Genomic DNA, 10589 nt, shown 5'->3' with positions numbered 1-10589 from the left:
GTTGCTCAGCCATGTCCAACTCTTTGTGACCCCATCAACCATACCACACCAGGCCTCCCTGTCCATCACCAACTCCTAGAGTCTACACAAATTCTTGTCCATCGAGTCAGTGATGCTATCCACTCATCTCATCCTCTGTCATCCTCTTTTCCTCCTGCCCTCAATCTTTCACAACATCAAGGTCTTTTCAAATGAGTCAGCTCTTTGCAGGAGGTGGCCAAAGTATTGGAGTTTAAGCTTCAACATCAGTCCTTCCGATAAACACTCAGGACTGATCTCCTCTAGGATTGACTGGTTGGATGTCTTTGCAGTCCAAGCGACTCTCAAGAGTCTTCTACAACACCACATTTCAAAAGCATCAATTCTTTGGCTCTCAGCTTTCATTATAGCCCAACTGTCACATCCATACATGACTACTGGAAAAACCATAGCCTTGACTAGACGGACCTTTGGCAAAGTAATGTCTCTGCTTTTTAATATGCTGTCTAGGTTGGTCATAACTTTCCTTCCGAGGAGCAAGCGTCTTTTAGTTTCATGGCTACAGTCACCATCTGCAGTGATTTTGGAGCCCCCCCAAATAAAGTCAGCCACTATTTCCACTGTTTCCCCATCTATTTGCCATGAAGTGGTGGGACTGCATACAATGATCTTAGTTTTTTGAATGTTAAGCTTTAAGCCAAGTTTTTCACTCTCCTCTTTCACAGACTGAAACCACAACCACAGATAACTAACCAGTCTAATCACATGGACCACAGCCTTGTCTAACTCAGTGAAACTAAGCCATGCTGTGTAGGGCTACCCAAGATGGACGGGTCATGGTTGAGATTTCTGACAAAATGTGGTCTACTGAAGAAGGGAATGGCAGACCACTTCAGCATTCTTGCCTTGAGAACCCCATGAACAGTATGAAAAGGCTACCATCCAAGAGACCCTCAGTATGCTAGTGAAGGTGAACTTTTCAACATAAACGAGGAAAATTATTATGGTGAGAGAGTGAAAATGAACCAAAATAAGTGAAAATGACCAAACAGAAATTCACATTAGAATATCTCTTAGAGATATTTCATTGTATTTTTCATGGAAATAGAACAAATAACCCTAAAAATTATATATGGTCTCACAAAAGACCCAGAATTGCCAAAGCAATCATGAGGAAAAAGTACAAAGCTAGAGGCATAAGCCTCTCAGACTTCATGCAATGCTTCAAAGCTACAGTAATCAAAACAGCACAGTATTGGCAAAAAACAAACAAACAAACAAAAACAGATATATGGATCGGTGGAGTGGAATAAAGAGCCCCAAAATAAACCTGCACATGTACAGTCCATTAATCTTTGACAAAGGAGTTAAGAATACACAATGGAGAAAAGAGAGTCTCTTAGGCAAATGGAGTTGGGAAAACTGGACAGCAACATATAAATCAATGAAGTTAGAACACACCTTCACATCATAAACAAAAGTAAACTCAAAGTAGCTGAAAGAATTAAATATAAGATGACACTATAGAGGGGAACACAGGAAAAACATTTTCTGACACAAATCACAGCAGTGCTATCTTAAACCAGTCTCCCAGAGCAAAAGAAATAAAACAAAAATAAACAAATGGGACATAAATCAAATTTATAAGCTTTTGCACAGCAAAGGATACCATAAACAATACAAAAAGATATCTTATAGACTGGCAGAAAATGTTTGCAAATCATGAAACCAACAAAATTAATATCTAAAATATACAAAGAGCTCACTTATCTCAATTTTTTTTTTCTGGATATAGGGTACTTTTATTGATGGTACACGACAAGGCAGGGCTCCCTAAGCCCCTCCCCTTCCTCAAGGCCTTGGGGATGGAAATGTGTGGAGGTCAGGAGATTCTCAGTGTGGTGGAGGTGGGGCAGGACTGCCCAGCAGCTGAGGAACTCTCTTCCTCTCATGCTCCTGCTGGGACTGGGGTTCCGGGGATCTTACTCCTTGGAGGCCATGCGGACCATGAGGTCCACCACCCTGTTGCTGTAGCCGAATTCATTGTCATACCAGGAAATGAGCTTGACAAAATGGTCGTTGAGGGCAATGCCAGCCCCAACATTGAAGGTAGAAGAGTGACTGTCGCTGTTGAAGTCGCAGGAGACAACCTGGTCCTCACTGTAGCCTAGAATGCCCTTGAGAGGGCCCTCTGATGCCTGCTTCACCACCTTCTTGATCTCATCATACTTGGCAGGTTTCTCCAGGTGGCAGGTCAGATCCACAATGGACACGTTGCGGGTGGGGACATGGAAGGCCATGCCAGTGAGCTTCCCATTGAGCTCAGGGATGACCTTGCCCATGGCCTTGGCAGTGCCAGTAGAAGCAGGGATGTTGTTCTGGGAAGCCTCTCGGTCATCATGCCACAGCTTCCCGGAGAGGCCATCCACAGTCTTCTGGGTGGCAGTGATGGTGTGGACAGTGGTCGTAAGTCCCTCCATGATGCCAAAGTGGTCGTGGATGACCTTGGCCGGGGGGGCAAGCAGTTGGTGGTGCAGGAGGCATTGCTGATAATCATGAGGGTGTTATACTTCTCGTGGTTCATGCCCATCACAAATATGGGGGCATCGGCAGAAAGTGCAGAGATGATGACCTTCTTGGCTCCACCCTTCAAGTGAGCCCCAGCCTTCTCCATGGTAGTGAAGACCCCAGTGGACTCCACCACGTACTCAGCACCAGCATCACCCCACTTGATGTTGGCAGGATCTCACTCCTGGAAGATGGTGATGGCCTTTCCATTGATGATGAGCTTCCCGTTCTCTGCCTTGACTGTGCCATGGAACTTGCCGTGGGTGGAATCATACTGGAACATGTAGACCATGTAGTGAAGGTCAATGAAGGGGTCACTGATGGTGACAATGTCCACTCTGCCAGAATTAAAAGCGGCCCTGGTGACCAGGTGCCCGATGCGGCCGAATCCGTTCACTCCAACCTTCGCCATCTTGTCTCAGGGATGCGGCTGGCACAGCACGGAAGTAAGGGCTATCTGTCGAACGGGCAGGAGCAGAGAGCCTCAATATTTTTTTTAAAAAGCAAACAATCCAATCAAAAATGGACAGAAAACCTTAACAGACATTTCTCCAAAGCGGACATATAGATGGCCAACAAGCTCATGGAAAGATGCTCAACATTGCTGTGATTTGAGAAGTGCAAATAAAAACTACAATGAGGTATCGCATCTTCACACTAGTCAAAATGGCCATCATTAAAAAGTCTACAAATAATAAATGCTGGAGAGAGTATGAAAAAGAGGAACTCGCCTACATTGTTGTTGGGAATGTAAATTGGTTCAGCCACTATGGAGACTATTGTGGAGGTTCCTTAAAAAATAAAAATAGAGCCACCATATAATCCAGCAATCTTACTCCTGGACATATGTCCAGAAAATACAAAGACTAATTTGAAAAGATGTATGCATGCCAGTGTTCACAGAAGCACTGTTTAGAATTGCTAAGACCTAAAGCAACCTAAGTATACATCACTGGATTAATGAATAAGATGATCTGCCTCTTTATATATGTGGCATATACACACATACAGTGGAATACTACTCAACCATAAAAAAGAACAAAATAATCCCTAGAAATCATCCTACTAAGTGAAGTAAGACAGACAAAGAAAGACAAATATCATATCATAGATATCACTTTTATGTAGAATCTTAAAAATATGATATGAATGAACTTACTTATGGAACAGAAACAGACTCACAGATATAGAAAGCAAATTTATGATTACTGAAGTGGAGTGGGGAGGGGAAGGGATAAATTAGGAGTTTGGATTAAAAGATATACACTATTATATATGAAATATTTTTTTATTCTTTGTTTTTACTTTATTTTACTTTACAATACTGTATTGGTTTTGCCATACATTGACATGACAATGTATTATATATGAAATATTTAAACAATAAGATCCTACTGTATCACATAGAAAATTCTTCAATACCTTGTAATAACCAATAATGGAAAAAATCTGAAACATATATGTGTGTGTGTTTAATTAAATCACTTTACCAAGGCAATGGCAACCCACTCCAGTACTCTTGCCTGGAAAATCCCATGGACGGAAGAGCCTGGTAGGCTGCAGTCCATGGGGTCGCTAAGAGTCAGACACGACTGAGCGACTTCACTTTCACTTTTTACTTTCATGCATTGGAGAAGGAAATGGCAACCCACTCCAGTATTCTTGCCTGGAAAATCCATGGACAGAGGAGCCTGGTGGGCTGCAGTCCATGGGGTCGCTAAGTGTCGGATACGACTGAGCAACTTCACTTTCAGTTTTTACTTTCATGCATTGGGGAAGGAAATGGCAACCCACTCCAGTGTTCTTGCCTGGAGAATCCCTGAGACGGCGGAGCCTGGTGCACTGCCCTCTCTGAGGTCGCACAGAGTTGGACACGACTGAAGCGACTTAGCAGCAGTAGCAGCAGCAGAAACTAACAAAGCATTTAATTCAGCACGAGTAAAAATAAATATCCATTACCTCGACATATATGCTGTTTGAGAAAGTACAAGGATAATTAGGTGATGTGATAGAGGTGTTCGATAAAGCCATTGTGGAAATTAACACAATGTGCACCTTAAAAACTCACAAAATATTATGTTAGCTACAACTCTATTTTTTTAAAGTGCAAAGGGCAAAATATCTGTAGCTGATTCAAACTTAGAAAGAAGTATGACATTTTGCTAAAGCATAGAAAAGATATTAGCTTAGTATTTTAAGTTATACTGCAAGAAGAAAGCAATCATTGTACAATTCCTGGTAAGTATTTAAAATAATGGAATAAAACATTTTTAGCCTCTTTGTTTCCAGTGTTTTAAATTATAGTGTATTGCTTCACAGGCCGGGCTAGTGGTAAAGAACCCACCCGCCAATGCAGGAGACTTAAGAGACATGGGTTCCATACCTGGGTTGGAAATATCCCTTGGAGGAGGATATGCCAACTTACTCCAGTATTCTTGCCTGGAAAATCCCATGGACAGTGGAGCCTGGAGGGCTACAGTTCATAGGGTTGCAAAGAGTCAGACATGACTGAAGAAGCTTAGCATGAACACAAATACTAGTTTTATTTTATTTTTCATTTCCATAATACATTTTAACCAACAGTATAGGAATTTTTATTGTTTTAACAAAATTTTATTAAAAGTCATGGAACAATAATAATCTTCCCACTGATTATTAAAATTGCTTTGCATAGTTTTAGTGTTTACATTTTTATGATCCCACATTACCATACAAAGTGAAAGCTCAATGTATTTAACAAAAATCATAAATTTTGCTTGTTTGCATTTATCTATATTTTACTTAAGAAATTTCCTTTCAGAAATCTTTTCCCTTATGGATTTCTGAAGGACAAGGCTGTGACTTGCATATTTTACATAATGAACACCAGATTGTAAAATCTGAATCAAAATAAAATGCTCCATTGAGCATAATTTATTTGAAATGGATAAGCAATTAACATTGAAATAAGACATGAGAAAATTGAAAAAAAATTTAAATGTCTATATTATCCTGAAGGTGTGATTTCATTCCACTAAGGCAAATATGTATCTGAAATGATCAAACAGTTTAGGTATATTCACTTGCACCAATTCCGTCATTCCTTGCCATTTGTGTATGTTATCCTTTAGCCTCTCATTTTTCCTGAACTTTCCTTAGTTCTCTCTATTTGTGAAACTCTGCAGTGTTTCCTAACAAAATGTTTAAGCTTTAGTCTTATTTGTAGCAATTGGATAATGTATCTAATAGAAAGTTCATACATATCTTAATAACACTTACTTGACTATGATAGAACAATGTCACAATTTACCAGCTCTACTATTTCTTATTCTAAAGGGATATTCTACAACTGCAAATGAATATTGGGGCTTTAGGATAAAAAAACTTTAATTTTTTTTCTCTAATAGTACAGATTTTTTAAACAGAGTCACATACTTTCAAGGTGTTTTCTGCATATAGTGAAATACAATAGTTGCTCTATAGACTTTTAGGTACACTCAGTGCCATGGGTCAACCTATAACTGAGTGGTCACATAAGATTCTAACTTGAGGCTTTGACACTTCCCTACATTACTGCAATGAATTGTATTTAATAGTTTCTACTAAATTTTTTAAAAATTGTATTGTTTAATATTGTATTCCCATTTGTCCTTTAAAAATATTACAAGGATTATACCTCCTATGGCTATTATGTTAGTCAAATCCTGTGTAAGTGCAATGCTTTGCAATAAATATGTAAATATGTCTAGTTTAATAGGAAAAAGAAAGTTACTTTCTTATATTCATTGATGAATGTAAATGAATATATTTGTATCTTATTTGGCAGTCCTCCTTTCCTAAGGAGGAAATTTAAGAATTTTTCAGAATTTTTCAGTTTTTTAAATTTACTTTCAAACAATAATTATTAGGATTTTTTTTGTTATAGTCTATTCATTTGGTGATATAATTTCCAGAAGTTTTTCTGTAAGAGTGATTTCTATGTGCTGTTTATTGTTTTGCTGTTCTTTATAACTGTTGTTGCTTTGCCAACTATAGGAAACATTTAATTATTTAAATCATTTCAGTATATTATGAAGGGAACAAAATTTTGAATTGATTGAAAACATAGTAATTGATTTTTAAGTCTATTGGATCTTTGAAACCCTTTCCCCTTCTATTCTAGATGATTGTAGTTGTGCAGACTTCTACATTACATACATATTTTTGTCCTTATATATATTTTTATTTCAACTTTTCTTCATCTTATTCCATCACTATTTGAAAAGAGAATTTTAGAAAGTTAGCAACTTGAATTCAAGTACTGTGGTTGCTAGAAGAGAGGAAGGTATGAGAAACAACATTTCTCTTTTGGAATTTAAAGTTTGAGTACAAAGGTTGACTAAGAAACCCACATGTCTTCCCTCTAATCTCTTTAGTAGGATGAAGTTAATTTCCTCGGTATCACTTCAGTGTGTCACTGTTGTTACTGTGCAAACTCTGAGCCTTATTTCTACATGCCTTCAGCAGGGAAATAAAATAATAATAATAAAGTAACTTTTTAGGTAGAGAGGTATCTGAATTTGTTACTTGTAATTTAGGTTATTCATTAGAACCTTGCCTTTTTTGTGATGCTAGCAATTTAAAGGCAGATGATTTTGGATGAATTCAAAGGGAAAAATTCTAAGATTTCAAGGGGTTTTTCTGTTGGAATGTCTTAAAAATTATAATTAGTTGAAGAAATTGAAGTTGTCTATTTCTACTCAATCTCTTCATGTATTTAGCTACCTTAAACTGAGTGTCTGGGTGTGCATATGTGTACAGATATATAAAGTTTATGAGAATTACCATATAAATGAATATATCTCTTATTTATATTGTAACTTGTCTTTCTCTTTGCAAAATCAATATGTACTGGACAGTGAGGAGTTGATTTTATTCAGGCTATTACAATATAGAGAACATTTATTAATGATGAACTTCTTCTCAGATAAAAGGAGGTTAATAGGCTTAGTACCAAAATAGTCATCCATGATTCTCAGGGTAGCTATAGGGAGGAGTAGAAAGTGAGTCATCAGAAGGGTGGATGTGGTTAGTTCTTAGAGTATATGAAAACAGTTTGGTCCTTGGGAACACAAATACAGAAGGGTGAGAGGGGTTCTTAATAGTTCTTTTCTGAAAGTCTTGGGCCCACCTGATGTCCAAAACTGACCACTGTTTTAAAACTATTGATCTAAAAATAATGTAAGACTACATTATAGTTATATATAATAATGGATCTAGCTTAAGGCACTTAGAAAAAACAATAAATTTAATACAAAAGGCATCTTCTCAAAAAATGTTTCCATGAAGGGATTATATTTTGGCAATATATATGGATAAATTTGGAATAGGAAATGGCAAACCACTACAGTATTCTTGCCTGGAAAATTCCAGGAACAGAGGAGCCTGTCAGGCTGCAGTCTGTGGGGTCTCAAAGATTTGGACATGACTATAGCAACTGAGCACATGGATAAAATGATGTTTGGTTGCGTTTGTCTTTCTTGTCTATGAAACAATATTTAAAATTGTGTATTTTTAATCAAGCTTACCAGTACAGTTAAATGAGGCAAAAATAATCAAATTATATTTCTTACATTAATTGTTCTTTTTAAAAATAAAAATCTGAAATTACTTGTCATGTCAATCTTCATGTTTATCTCTTGTAAAAAACATTATCATCTTTATTGTGCAAAACTCTGAACACATCTAAAATCAACTAGCTTGTACACAAGTACTTCATTCTATTCTTTTAGCCATATTACTCCTAGAAATTTTTATAATTTATTCTAAAAAGTATAGAAATTTATATCTCAGAGGTAAAATCTTATTACTAGCATAAATAACACAATGTCTTTTAAAATCTACTCAGTATTAATCAGGAGAGTAAAACATAAAGACATTAAAGTAGTAAATCAGTTCAGTTCAGTCACTCAGTCATGTCCGACTCTTGCAACCCCATCAATTGCTGCATGCCAAACGTCCCTGTCCATCACCAACTCCTGGACCTTGCTCAAACTCATGTCCGTCAAGTCGGTGACGCCATCCAACCATCTCTTCCTCAATTGTACCCTTCTCCCCCTGCCTTCAGTCCTTCCCAGCATCAGGATTTTTCCAATGAGTCTGTTCTTTAATCAGGTGGCCAAAGTATTGGAGCTTCAGCTTCATAATTAGTCCTTTCAATGATTATTCAGGATTGATTTCCTTTAGGATTGATTGGTTTGATTTCCTTGCAATCCAAGGGACTCTCAAGAATCTTCTCTAACACCACAGTTCAGGTGTCAATTCTTTGGTGCTCAACATTCTTTACGGTCTAACTCTCACATCAATACATGACTCCTGGAAAAGCCACAGCTTTGACTAGGTGGACCTTTGTTGGCAAAGTAATCTCTCTACTTTTTAATATGCTGTCTAGGTTGGTCATAATTTTTCTTCAAAGGAGCGAGTGTCTTTTAATTTCATGGCTGCAGTCACTATTTGCTGTGATTTTGGAGCCCAAGAAAATAAAGTCTGTCACTGTTTCCATTGTTTTTCCATTTATTTGCCATAATGTGAGGAGACCAAATGCCAAGATCTTACTTTTTTGAATGTTGAGTTTTAAGCCAGCTTTTTCACTCTCTTCTTTCATTTTTATCAAGAGACCCTTTAGTTCCTCTTCAATTTCTACCATAAGGATGTGTCATCTGCATATCTGAGATTATTGATATTTCACCTGGCAATCTTGATTCAAGCTTGTGCTTTATCCAGCCCTGGATTTCCCATGAGTTAAATAAGCAGAGTGACAATATACAGCATTGACATACTCCTTTCCCAATTTGGAACCAGTCCGTTGTTCCATTTCCATTTCTAACTGTTGCTTCTTGACCTGCATACACATTTCTCAGGAGGCAGGTAAGGTGGTCTGGAATTCCCGTGTCTTTAAGAATTTTAAACAGCTTGGTGTGATCCACACAGTCAAAGCCTTTGGGGTAGTCAATAAAGCAGAAGTAGATGTTTTTCTAGAATTCTCTTGCTTCGTGTCCAACTCTTTGTAACTCCATAAAATATAGCCCACCTGCCTTCTCTGTCCATGGAATCCTCCAGGCAAGAATGCTGGAGAGGGTTGCTGTTTCTTTTTCCATAGGATCTTCCCAACCCAGAGATTGAACCTGGGTCTCCTGCATTGCAGGCAGAGTTTTTACAAACTGAGCCCAGGGAAGTCAGAAATAGTAAATGCTACATACTAATATAAACATATTTTTCAAACCATACAAGAGACTTGAAGATTGAAAGGGCATTTCGGGTAGTAAGGTCTATGTATTGTTAATAAAATAAGATGTTGAGCAGTATGAGAATCAACACTTTCACAAGACAGAAAGGACTGAAAAAAAAATGGAAATTTCTACCCACAAACCCTTATCAGTTTATACATCTAACTCAGCTTTAAAGAAACATTTAATACTTTTGTATTCTTATATATAGTATATAAATACATTTTCTGTTTGCCTTTTTCTGTTTCCCTAAACTCTCTCTAAATATGTTAAGCCAACAACAACAGAGGGTAGAAATTATTGGCTACTAATTTAAAAAAATTAAAAGACTGACTAGAAAATATAGATTTATGAAGCAATAGTTTACTAGAAGATTAGAAATTTATAAGAACATTCACTGAATGAAAATTCACAAAATTGCTTAACTATGCTAATTATTTGATAGGTGTAAGAGAGTGTGCACAAGTTTCCATTATAGGATTCTGATTGCTTCAATTCACTGCTTATGAAGCCTGAGTTCGCTTGCAAAGGAATAATTGTAACTGCTGAAGTTGAAATTAGAATTAAGTCACTGGATAAACTATGTTTATGTATGTCTAAGCATTTTTATTATAGGAGAAATTTTAGAGATGTTTACGTATGTACATACAACTAAAAATATGTAAAATGCATTTAAATGGTACAATGAACTCTGAATAATAATAGAAATTTAAAAGAACTAATAAAATTTGAAAAATGTATACACATGAAAGCCAGTATGTTCATAAACTCTAGCAAATGTTATTATGCCATTTTTAA

The 10589-nt window shown here is 37.0% G+C and overlaps 1 pseudogene; it reads right to left on the bottom strand.

Moving 5' to 3' along the window:
- Nucleotides 1-1961: 1961 nt before the first annotated feature.
- On the bottom strand, nt 1962-2959 carry LOC138073076 (glyceraldehyde-3-phosphate dehydrogenase pseudogene; annotated as a pseudogene).
- Between the last annotated feature and the right edge of the window lie 7630 nt (nt 2960-10589).

Source organism: Capricornis sumatraensis, chromosome 2 (assembly GCF_032405125.1).
Source record: "Capricornis sumatraensis isolate serow.1 chromosome 2, serow.2, whole genome shotgun sequence".
Taxonomy (NCBI): domain Eukaryota; kingdom Metazoa; phylum Chordata; class Mammalia; order Artiodactyla; family Bovidae; genus Capricornis; species Capricornis sumatraensis.
Note: the sequence above shows the minus strand (reverse complement) of the source record. Positions and strands in the feature narration are given on the sequence as shown.